General features: G+C 40.2%; 1 protein-coding gene across 1 annotated transcript in view; it reads left to right on the top strand.

The window, feature by feature from the left end:
* Positions 1-4285: 4285 nt before the first annotated feature.
* opn5 (opsin 5) overlaps positions 4286-13105 on the top strand; it is a 36277-nt gene continuing 27457 nt past the window's right edge. Inside the window, exon 1 of the mRNA XM_076755502.1 lies at positions 4286-4481. The gene's annotated coding sequence lies outside the window, so the exon portion shown is untranslated. The remainder of the gene's footprint in view (positions 4482-13105) is intronic.

Genomic DNA, 13105 nt, shown 5'->3' on the forward strand with positions numbered 1-13105 from the left:
AATGACCAGCGCACCTGAGGAGTGCATAGAAGCGCTTGAAGGATCTAACCTAAGTACGCCAACCAGCTCCAAACCAAAGTACTGGATTTAGAGGCTTGTTCTCGCAGACACAATATCAAGATTATAAGTATAAAAGAAGATTCAGAAAAAGGACGGCCAACTGATTTTATTTCCAGACTTATTCCTGAATTGTTGGGCAAACACTTTCCACATCCAGTGAAAGTTGATCGTGCACATCGCTCTCTGTAGCCCAAACCAGCAGCAGGCGACAGGCCGTGTACCATCATGGCTCGAATTCACCACTTTCAGGTGAAGGAGCTGATTTTACGCCTCAGCCGGACGCAGCCAATGGAGTACAAGGGAAACAGAGTTCTGATTTTCCCCGACTACACCAACGACGTGATGAGCCAAGCCATGGCTTCCAAGACGTGATGCAAGCCCTGAGAGGCGAAGGAATTAAACACTACCTACGCCACCTAGCCAAGCTTCATGTGCATTGGCGTGATGAGGATGCACCAGGGATTTTCAGCGATCCAGCAGCAGCAAAGGCAGCTTGTTCACTGCAGAATCGTAAAGCTTCTGTAGATGAGTAAGGAATGTGTTGAGTTATGACTGCAATAATTCCTATAGCCTTTTCAAGGTGAGGGTGTTCATTATTTTCAGGCTAAGTACGCCACACTGTAGACTATCTTTTGAACTGCATGTCATTGCTTTATAATGAAGTGACTATCAGTCCAGTTACAGCATAATTATTGATACATCTTAGTGCAGAATAATCCCCCTTGAAGGTGTATTTTCATTTGTTTTAATTGGTGTTACGCTGCTATCTTTTCAAATCAGTGTTTATGTTGTGGCGGAGGGTGCCGTGAGTTGGGTCAGGCCTACTGCATGTCCGGCAGCTCCTGTTTTGATAAAGAGGGGAAGCTATGCGTCAGGTTCGGGAGACGCGGATGTGGGGGAGGGGGGTGGTTGCGGGATTGTGTTGTTCTTGTTATGTGACTCAGATGCACATGTTCTCTTTCGTTGTACTGTACTATTACAACGGCCAGTTTGGATTATTTGTATGCACACAACTGCTTTAAATAGCACACAAGGTAATATGCAGGTAGGAGGCAAAGTTTTACAACTGATTTCATGGAACGTTAAAGGGCTTGGCAGTGCAGTCAAAAGAGGAAAAGTTTTTAAACACTTGAAATCTTTATATGTGGATATCATTTTCTTACAAGAGACCAAAACAACTATGCAACACAGATTAAAGTGTAATTGGATTTCTCAGATTTATCATTCGCCATTCACTTCACATGCACGTGGTGTGGACACATTATTTAGGAATTTCAGGTAACCTCTGTAATCAATGACCCTCTTGGTAGATATATAATGGCCTTTGATGCTATAAACTAATTTCCATTAATCCTTCTTAATATATATGGCCCGAATATGGATGAGCCCAGTTTTTTCAAAAGGGTTTTTGACCTGCTTCCGGACGATTATAACTGCAGGGGATTTAAACTGCTATCTAGATCCTTTTCTAGATAGACTATCTACACGACCATCACCAGAAATTGTATCTCTAAGGCTTTTAAACAATCCTCTAAAAACTAGAAATTTTGTAGATATTTGGAGGATTCAGCATCCTACAAGCAGAGAGTACTCGTTTTACTCTCATGTTCACAAATCCTACAGCAGGATAGATTTTTTTTGATCGGTTCTAACCTTATTTCTCAAATCACCAATTCTAAATATCATAATATATTGATTTCTGAACATAGTCCATTAATAATATCATTAAATCTCTCCCTCCCAAAACAGGCTTATTCCTGGCATTTTAACCCAAATCTTCTTAGCGATGACAATTTTGTTATAAACATAACCTCTAAATTGAAAGATTTTAAAGAATTAAATGACAATGGTGAAGTGTCTGACTCTACCCTATGGGAAACATAGTGGTGTGGTGATATAATCTCCTATACTTCAGTCCTCAAGAAAGAAAGAGAAAAGCCATTAATTGAACAGCACTCTTCCTGTTTTGGAAAGAACATACCAAGTTTCTAAATCACCTGATGACTATAAAGAGATATTAAAGCTTAAATATGAATAAAATGGTATCATGAGTGATCAAGTTAACAATTTACTTTTGAAATTAAGGCAGAAACATTTTCAGCTTGGAGATAAACCTGGTAAACTGTTAGCACGACAGCTTAAAGGTGCTCAGGCTTCTCGAGCAATTCACAGCATTAACTGGCACTCTTTTAACCAATCCTATTGACATAAACCATCGTTTCAGCGAGTTGTATTGTGATCTTTACTCCCCTAAACACAACATTTAACAGTCCAATCTTAATGATTTCTTTGACTCTCTTTTGTTACCCAGGTTGAGTAGCGCTGCCAGGCAATCCCTTGACTCTGACTTTACCCTGCAGGAAGTCATCACTGCCATGAAGTCACTGCGCAGGTTCGGATTCGGTGGAACCTTTATATCTTGGGTGAAACTGATACACGCAAATCCACTGTGTTCTGTTCTGACGAATGGTGACCGGTCAGCCCCGTTCCTCTTCCTCCTAAACACTTTCACCAGCTCGTGGAATCCATAGGTTAACTGTGCTCCTGTCCCAACAACTCTGTCTCCTGCCTCTCCTACAGTGCATCTGTTTGTAACTGACTGGTGAAAATTTAAGCATCTGAGCCCTTTTGTTGTGTTTAATGATGAAAAATTAAAAAAAATAAATAAATAAAAATTCATAGCTTAGAACTTATATATCAAAATGGTCATTGAAACTGTATTTATTTATTCACTACCACTTAATATTTAGTGATAGTCTTTTCAGCTTGCTGGCTCTGCCTTGTGGTCAGTGCAGCGCTGCTGAAGTCACCATGTGCAAGAACGTGGACATGAATGTTAATATCAGCGAGTCAGCAGAGCAAGACAGTGTTGATTTGAGAAAAATGAACAGGTAAAGCATGACGGATTCTGATGTTTCCCAGTCACAGGTCAGTGTTTAGGCTTTTTCCTCTCAATCAACATTAGACTGTCAGTTCTTTTCCGGCTCCGCAACATCTGTGTGCAGGAGTGAGGGGCATTTCCTTGCCTAGGCTATTTTGAAATGGTTGTTTTTGGTTTATTTTCCTGATGGAGTCATCAAAACTACAGCAATGTTGTCCACTGGGATTCAGTTAGTCAGTCTCTGCTTTGCTACTGCAAAGCTTCAGCAGAAAGCAGCTGATTCTGCACTGACAACTTGTGGTCAAGTCAGGTACACACAGACACAAACACAACAGGAAACAGGAGAGTTTCCCTTCAAAGTAAAGTTGGAGCTAGGTAATATTCCAGCACAGAAAAAACTGCAGCGAGTGGGAGGAGCAGGTGGTTAAAAAAGAGCCCAAGATCTCATTCTGGCTTTCAGGGCCCCTGGCAGGTTAATCCAGCTCTGCTGTGGACCAGTTGTAGATCTATAAAATACATCAATAGTCGAAAAAAATCTCTACCTACAGACTTAATGTCACAGCAATAGCAACAGTTAAGTAATGAATACAGTAATGATAATCTTTAAGCTCTTTTCAGGGATGCAAGTTACAATTAGTTTCTTTATCAATCAAAATGTATATGATCATTATGTTATTCAGTGAATCATTTAGTCAGACAATATGAAAAATGCCCGTCACAAGGTCTCAGAGCCGAATGTGGCATCCTCTTACAGGGTCAGCTTATTTTGTCCCACCAACCCTCCGAACCTTAAAGATATTCAGCTTTCGATGATATAAAACATAGAAGAAGAAAACGGGTTCCACTGGAGAAGCTAGAACTGGAAATGGTTCGAAAAATTGACAGAGGTGATTTATTGATCATCAAAATAGTCGCCAGTTTATTTCATTTCATGTTTTGACTGATCGTCTAATTGTTTCATGTCTTTTTCATCTTTGCAATGCAATGCTGAACCGCGCTGGTGAAACTGTGGAGGGCTGGCAGTCTACTGGGTGTTTTGTTAAATGTGTTTCATTTTTATTCATAATGGGTGAGAAATGTAGTTTGAAACCCCAAGAGACCTCTGATCAATAAAGCAACCAGTGTCCCTGTGTGCCGTGGGCTGCATGTTTTGAGGTCGATGCATTCAATGACTTTGATTTGACCAAACCAAAGGTCACTTCTCCGAGGTGCAGCAGTGTCCTAGCGACAGGTGAAGGTTCAAAAGATTTCGATGGTTTTATTTTGAAAGACGTCACCGGAAGTTGTGATTCTTTTTACCACACGGTGTCTGCAGACTTTAACCCATATAACAAAATGATTACCAAAGTCGGGCTGATTGACTTGATGTCGCTGCTCACAGGTGGAGGCTCAAAGGAGAAGTTGAAGCTGAAGCAAAGGAATAAACTCCAACCTGTTTCTGTCCATCAGCAGGATCCCACTTACCGCCATCGTCTTTTTGGAACGGTCTCATGTGGGAATTAAACCCCGCTCGAGATGACTGATGCCCGATGATCAGAAGGTGGGTGATGAAGCAGACCTTCACTTCAGGATTGTTGTTGTTTTATTAAGATTGTTTTCTCACCCCGAAAAACGAATTTTCGTTCAAATGTCAGTTCATGCTGTCTTATCACCGCCCAGTCGCCAAAGCCGAGATGGGAAAAGATCCGATGTGATTTAGAAAAAAAAAAAAAAAAAAAAAAAAAAAAAAAAGTTGATCCTCACAGCTGGGTCGCCTTCATGTAGCAGCGGGTGTTGCTCGGGCTTCTGTCCGGCCGGAGCGTCTTTTCACCGGGCGCGCAAAGCGAGAGGAAGACCTGCAAACGCGTCGAAACAACAAAGACTGAGAATACTTTTTTTTTTATTTTTATTTTTTCTCGTATTTGTCAATATGTGGGAAAAGTATCGAAATACGTAGTTTCCCTCGTCTTTGCTGCACATTTAATGAAGAAATGACAAATATTAACGAGTTGTGTTTGGCTGTGGTATATGAGCTTTGCGTCAAACACAGTCAATTCAGATGAGGTCTAACTCCCCGTCAGAACTCTTATGAACAGACAGCTACCAAAAAACAAACAAACAAACAAACAAACAAACAAACAAACAAACAAACAAACCATCAACTGTGAACCCGATGCAATTATTTTAGATTTTGGAGAGGGACTGCTGTGTAAAAAATTCCATCTCATACTCAGGCTACTGTCACTTTCACACAGGTTAGAGCATAACTACAGAATTTTAGGCCAAATTTCAATTCTTTTGTTAGACTGCTACTACTACTGCTATTATTGTTATTAATAATAATAACGTTTAATTTTGTATTTATATTCGTACAGCACTTTTTAAACCCATTACAAAGTGCTCTGCATAACTGGACTGGAACGAAAATAAATAAAATACTCATCAATAATATAGATAAAACAATAAAAATAATGATAATAAATCAGACAAGACATGTTAAAAATACAACAGCATGCTAGCGTTAATAAAAAACTTAAAAAAAAAAAAAAAAAAGAATTATGGAAGGCTTGAGGGCCAATATTCAAGTCTGGATGGAAATGACTTGATAAGCAGGACATTTGTGCTCTGAACAATGCATCATGCTCTGGAGGTGGATCTGTAACTGCAGTGGAAATGCTCAAGTAACGATCAACACCTGAAGATTTTGCTGAAGCAGAGCACTTGAGTAAATGAATTCAGTTACAGCTTCGTTTCTGTGGAGCTCCTCCTGACCCAGCCCTGTCACTTAACCTCCCCAGGTGGATTTCCTTACCCGTGTCGAATGCTGCGTGCTGAGCAAGTTGGAATCTGAAATATCATGCGAATATGTGTGTGAACTCTAATCTCATCTAAAGCGATGATGAGGCTGCGAGGTTATTATGGAGACAGCCGTAGCTAGAGGCGTGATGTTCTCAGGTCGTCCCTCAACTGTCCCATTCTGTGAACGCGATGGCTCACGAACGTCTTGATGGAATTTCTTCAGATTTTGTGCGAATGTTTGCTTGGACTCAAACGACAGTATTTCACTGAAAGGTCTCATAGGATAAAATGACGAAGTCACATTTTATATTCAAATGATCAAAGGTGACTTCATTGTGACATCATAATGTTCTGCAGAAACACTTTTCTGGCCATTATTCAACACCATAACTCAGGAACAGAAGGGGAGAGTGTGACCATGTTTCACATTTGCTTTGTCAGAGGCTGAATGGGTGACTCTAATCTTGGGTGTCCACCTTGGAACTGTGCTGATTGTACAGATCTTCTGTGCTGACGGTGCGAAGACGTGTGTGAAGCATCCTAATTTTACTATTTGTAGCTTCTTTGCAGCAGCATCCATATTTGAAGCGTTGTAGCTCATTGGTTCTGCTGATATTGATCTTCAGGTGATTGTTGTTGCTCCATGTGATGAAGCTCTCTATCAGTCCTCTGTGCTCCTCTGGAAAGATAGTATCTGAGTGAAGACAGCATGTTTCTCACTGGAAATGATTGACTGGAATCAAACATGTCAGTATAGCAAAAACATACCTTTTGTTAAATTCCCTCAAAGTCTTCACTGCATGTTTTACATGACTCTGGACTGACATGGATGTAAATGCAACTTGACTGGTTAAAGGAGACAAACAACTGCAGGGCAGTAATTCTATTTTTTCACACCAGAAGATTGTCAAAGGTCGGAATTCATGTGAGTGGAAAGTTGTTTTGCTTTTGGCAGAGATCCTAAGGGGTTATCATCAAAGATCACGGTCAAACTGAGAGACGAAGTCACAGTATCACCACAGTGTTTCCTGTTACAGTTTTCGTTGAATGGTAGTGTTCCTCGAAAGTTGCTGGGAACTTTTGAGCACGAAAGCGTGACATGTTCAATATCATCAAGATTTAGTTGCAGCAAGGACAAACATGTAAGCAACAGTTGTATTTCAACAGAGACAGAATTCATTAATGTGGTTCAACAGTTTTTTTTCCATGTTTTCCTTTTATGGATAATCCACTTAATGGGATGCTTGCAGTGCTTAATTAACTGAACTGAAGAAATATCAAGTTTCACCAGTTTCACTTACCGTCGTCTTTTGTGTTATTTGAACATGAGGTTCATTTGCATAATGCAACTTTAAAATGTATTCATTGGTTCAAATGTTTAGACAAGTATTTACCCACCAAATGCATATGGGGAACAGTGGAAAGTGTGAGTTTTTCATTTTTGAATGCTAAAATTTCAAGGTTCCCCGAAAACATACCGTTGACATGACCGCAGTGTCCTCAAAGGCAGCTACCGCCCTGTGACAGCATTAATATTGTTAACAGGGACAGATGTGACAGAAAAAATCTGATTAAATCAGCACTGCAAATAGTCTCCAACCATGTTTAATGTGCCGTTTTAAATTATTCATCACATTTCTCTATGTGGACAGGTGAAGTAGACTGATGATAAATTGGTTTAAAAAAGGTCATGGATTTGATACAATGAAATTAAAGTTTACGGATGGCCCCATAAACGCTGTAACAGGAATTAGATACGGTTGTGTCAAAGTATTACGTTAAAGACAGATAACAGTGGGCCACGGCTGCAGACTTAATAAGATTCGTGACAGTTTTATATTCGGGGGTGCACGTCACTGGCATGCCGGTACCCGTGGTTGACAGAAATCAGCAATGTGTAACACTAATTGTTTCAGAAAGCACCTACCGTGTGTGCTGGAGATTATGTGCATTGTGTTTTTATCCAACAACGGAGAGTTTAACCTCTGACTTCTTTGGATTGATTGAACTGGATGCTGGCCGAACTGCACGGGCTATAACAGGCTTGGGTGACTGGATGACAAGGTCGGTCGCCATGTGCACAGAATTGGCTTCGGTCAATATCTGTATGTGCAACAGCAGCACACCAACATTTCACCAAAACTACTGCAACTGGCTGTGCTGTGCGATTCCCTTGTGCATGTTCTGTAAACATCCTTGAGAACTGTGCGAAATCAGCTGACTGCAAGGTTCCTTACTGTGAGACATTCGGTCTAATGCTGATGCTGACAGGGACGAGGGAAATTTAGTCAGAGGTTTAATTGAAGAGTTTGAAATCAAATATGCCTCCCTGTAGTCATGAGATCATATTTTTGTTGTTGAGCCCTCTTCTAATTGGCCTCAGGAAATGCAAGAGTTTTGCCGTTTTGGCAGCACAACAATGGACACTATTCTGCAGAAATATGAGGCTACCTTGCAACTTGACAGAGACTCCACTGTGAGAATGATGCTCTTAAAGCAAGCAAGAAAAACTTGGCAGCGTCCTCTGTGTATGACTTAGTCCACATCAACAGGGTGTTGAAAGTGTCTTTTACGCTGCCTTGGATTGGCGCAGCATGTGAGAGGGGACTGTCACATCTCTAAAATCCAAGCACAGATCTGGTTTTTCACATCTCTCAGCCCTGATGCATTGTCTCCCAAAGCTGGCCGTTGACCTGTGGATGGACACAGCTAATCAGAGTGACTGAGAGGTGCATCTTCTTCATCTACCATGCAGGAAGCTGACGAGGAGGACAGAGTTTTGAACAAACATCACTCAAAACAGGAAGAAATAGTGCGTAGTGATTAATATCCATTTAGTATTAAGAAGAAGAAGAAGAGTCAGTGGAGCTCTCAGACACAGGAATAAGATATATAAAGCTTTGGATACACAGACAATACCTCAGAGTCAGTCACTGGTTGTTTGGGGGGGGGGGGGGGGGTCTGTTCACAAATTCTCTGAGGCCACTCATTTTCACTTCCAGCTTCCAGCTGAGGTGTTATACGTCTCTTTTGTTGTTATTCTCCTCAACACATCTGCAAAAATTAGCAATTTAGTATCACCTATCGGCCTTTCATCATTGCATTTTATCACTTTTTTTAATTGCTTTGTTTGTGAATTGTGCCTGTTTGCCATTGAATACTTAACATTCACAACGGCATCCACAATTTGACTGCTCTGCCTGAAAGCACGGGGAGGCATTTTAATTATTAACAAATCTTTCATTTTAGATTTGGAAAGTTGTTTAGTCTTCTCCATATTCACTTATAACTGTCAACAGTATTGTTGAGAATCAAGACAATGGAGCAAGACTCCTCAGAGGTATGAAGATGTTCTCATGAATTTGTCCAGTTTTCTTTCTTTATCTTAAGTGTTCTGTTCACTTCCCTCTTCATTCTGGTCATTCTGCTCTTTTTTCTGTGTTTAGCGCAGCTTCGTTCAGTTCGGCTCTCACCAGAAACGACCCAGACATTCCAAACATATTTAATATATAATCTGTATGTAGTATACTCTTTGATGTAGGGAGCATTTTATATTCCAGGTCACATCTAAATGCGTGGAAACCAGAGAAATCGTTCCCCTTCAGATGTTTGATGCAGGGCTGTAGGCAGTGTTGTGGGCTTGAGCATGCGTTTTTGCACTGAGCTGGTTGGATGTTGCCCCTTACGGAAGGTTCAAGCAGTCATTTCCAACCACAAAGCATCTCGTTGTCCGTTAGATTGTCATGGTATTGACTGGTCCTCCAAAACATACTAATTAAATCTGCTGTGGACAAGACACATTCTCTTTGAAAGGCATTCTGACTCCAGAGCTGCACATTAACAAAACCTGGATTTTTCTTTGTTTGACTGTGTTTGGATAATCACATCTTTCCTCCGGAGTGCGTGTCCTTTCCCTCATTTTTCATGGGCATTGTCATGTTTCCTCTCTGTTTGACAAACCTGAGTCACTCCTTCTGAAGCAGATCGAAGCCTCTTGTAAAATAATGCAAATTTGAAGGCTCATGGGATATGATCTACTCATTTGGCTTTACAACCTTCATGATCTGTGCTGGGTGTTTCAGTAGATTAAATAGTCCCTAATTCTTGGCAAAGTAATCTGTTCAATATCCTGGAAGCATAGCAATGAAATAAAGGGAGAAAATTCTTTAAAATTGATGAAAAACTGTATAATTGACTGCTTCCCCTTTGTTATTGTCACTATGCCTGTCAATCTTGGCAGTCTCACGCAGCACATAAGGAGTTTCCATTGATAGTGTGGGAAATTCTAATTCATTTTAATTGGATTTCCAGGACCCATTGTTTCAAAGAAGACTAAACCAGGCTTTTTATGCCTGACCAGTTGTGAGCAGATTTTATCAGCTGTATCTAGTCAGCTAACTAAGCAAATATTACTTTTATGAGGTTGTTTAAAACATTATCTCTGGCTAACTTTAATATTTTTATCTGACTTGTTTTCAAATGAGAACCCTGTTAAAAGGGTCTCACATGCTCTTGATGGTTACATGTATGTATATGATGTTGAGATGAGATATTAATTCAACTATGTGTTTATTACTGTGGCTGTAGTTTGTGGTGGCGTTGTACTGGACTGCATTCATGATTGTAAATAGGGTGGGAAGAACATTAGACACAGTGTAATACAGTTCACTACAATACCACTTTAGTGCAATCCATGTTTTGGAAAAACCCGGATTACATGCAGTGGCAGGAGGAGACATTGTTAGCGAGCCTGATCAGTTAACCTAACCTGTCTTAAGCGCATTAAAATGTCATTTTTCCATTAGTATTTTCATTTGTCATAGATGTGACATTGAAGAGCAAAGTGGGCAAAACACTATATACATGAAAGGTGTTTTTTGGTTTTGGTGTAGTATGTGTGTGTGCCACACAAACTGTGCCCTTTGGGTTCTGGAAAAAAGGCTGATGTGTTTGGTGTCATGTTTGTTTGGGCAGCGTGAGAACGCGTTGGCAACCCTGTATAATGTTAATCCAAAATGTACATCCCTGATTCCAAAAAAAGATGTTCTTTAACATCTGAATAAAACAGACGTGATCATTTGCTAATCCTTTTTGACATATCCTCAATTGAAAACAGTACAAAGAAAATATATTTAACGTTTTACCTCATCAGCTTCATTGATTTTTGTAAATATCTGCTTATTCTGAATTTGAACAACATGTTTCAAACATGCTGGGACAGAAGCAACAAAAGACAGTTGTGGAATGCTCCAAAAACACCTGTTTGGAACATTCCACAGGTAAACAGGTTCATTGGTAACAGGTGATAGTATCATGATTGGGTATGAAAGGGGCATCCTGGAAAGGCTCAGTCGTTCACAAGCAAGGATGGAGAGAGGTTCAGCACTTTGTGAACACATGACTGTATGAAGGAGATTACTACATGGACTCAGGAACACTTTCTTAAACTGTTTGTCTGCAAATGGTTGCATTCTGTTTTTATTTATGTTTTACACAGCGTCCCAACTTTTTTGGAATCGGTGTTGTAAAATTACATCACAGGATTTTCAGCATACTAACCTTAAAACCTATTATTGGGAATGCAAGAAAGTGCTGAAACAGTTTTACGAGAGAGCGGGCTTTTAGGATGAGGACTATCCAGTGTGTTTGCCCAACATAAACTATTTTGGGTGTGTTGCTTGGGTTACTGGAGTGTAAACCTCCCCAACTCCAATAAAGAGGTAGACAGAGATACCAACCTCACCCTAAACTCTGGTAGCATATCGGACCGGCTTCCACTCAGGAACTTATATCCCCCTGCCACTCTATGGGCAGTCAGCGTGTTAGCTGTACCTCAGAGTGAATAAAACAGTTTTATCTATTCCCTGCACTTTTGCTCTTGTGTGTTTGGTTTGGAAAAAAACACAAGAGCATCATCCTCCAACCCCTTGAACAACCGCAAATGTTCGGAATTCCAAATAGTAAAACTTAAGAATTACCTCTGATGGAGTTGCCTGAGATTCATTGTTTGGCTCTCTGTCATAACCAGTTAGTTTATTCTCGTTAGCGCATAGTTGGTTATTCGGGCACGTTAACTAGGTGTGTTTTGGAGCAGCAGCTGCATTACTCAGTGCTGTGAACATAATTGGTGAGATCAATGAATCCATTGCATTACAGGCTGCGAAATTGCAGAGCAAAATAGGCTAAACTTCACACAGATGACAAGTATGTGTAAATTTATGATGGTTAATCTATTATTTTTTTCTCTCCCATGACAATTTACAGGGATCAACACATTTCAGTGCTCTCCTGACTGCAATAATAACAGGTTTGACAGAAATTACAGAAGACATGCTGTTCACTGTGATGGATTACTCAAGTGCATGTCAAGGGCTTTGCAGGTTTATTTTTAATCTGTACTGTCGTGGAGGAAGAAATTGTCAGCCTGGAAGCAAGGAAAAACATCAAATCAAAAAAAGCAACTATTTGCATAGACAGTCCTGGCCACAGGTTGATTTTCATGCTGCACTTCCTAGTATTTTTGTATCTAGAATTGATCAAATGATAATATTAAATGTGAAATGGGTGGCTTGTAGAGATGGACCCACAAGAGAATTATCTCTGGATCCTGCAGTTATCCTCAGCTGTGCAAAGTGTTTTAGTCTCTTCTTGTTTTGGTTTAATAACTCTTATCTACTGTGGTAGAGAGAGATTGAGGACTCTTGAGATTCTTCATGTGAAAATGTTTTGTACTGAGTGCTTGTTGGATAAAGAAGAGGATCGAGTGAAACTTTATTTAGAGAGTGTATGCTACTTGATTTAGGGAAGTTACAACAGCAGAGATTGACCAGATAAAAGAGGTCAGAGAGATTTAGGGAGTTGCCCAATTGCTAAATAAATGGTTGTTGATTAGAGTTAAAACTGGAGACGGGTACTGAACTGACATCGGCTGCACACAATTAAATGAGCTGAAAGAATGATGTGTGTTGGTCTTGTGATCTCTCAGTTTAGTCCTGGATGCACATGATTTCATGGCTCATGGATTAAAAACGATGCTGGACAAAGTCTTGCTGGAGCCGTCCTTTGTTGTAAAGCGATAAAAGAATACCTCCTCTGAAATCTGGCTGCAGGAAAGACAATGCAGTCAACCTTCGGAGATATGCTCACCAAATTTGAGCTGTTTTAGCTCCTATGCTGGCCGGTGGCCCAGCTGTGCTTTTTAAAGGCTCCTACTCATAGCTGTGGCTATTCCCATCCCTTAGTTTTTACCGTGAACAAGTCTCTTAGCTCGCCAACATTGGATGATTTTATGTGATGATAAATGTGTCGTGTTTGATATATTTTTTTTTTTTTTTTTTTTTTTTTTTTTTTACAGCCAGTCATTTTAACCCAGAAGTGCACTGTAAA

Source organism: Chaetodon auriga, chromosome 18 (genome assembly GCF_051107435.1).
Source record: "Chaetodon auriga isolate fChaAug3 chromosome 18, fChaAug3.hap1, whole genome shotgun sequence".
Classification (NCBI taxonomy): Eukaryota; Metazoa; Chordata; class Actinopteri; order Chaetodontiformes; family Chaetodontidae; genus Chaetodon; species Chaetodon auriga.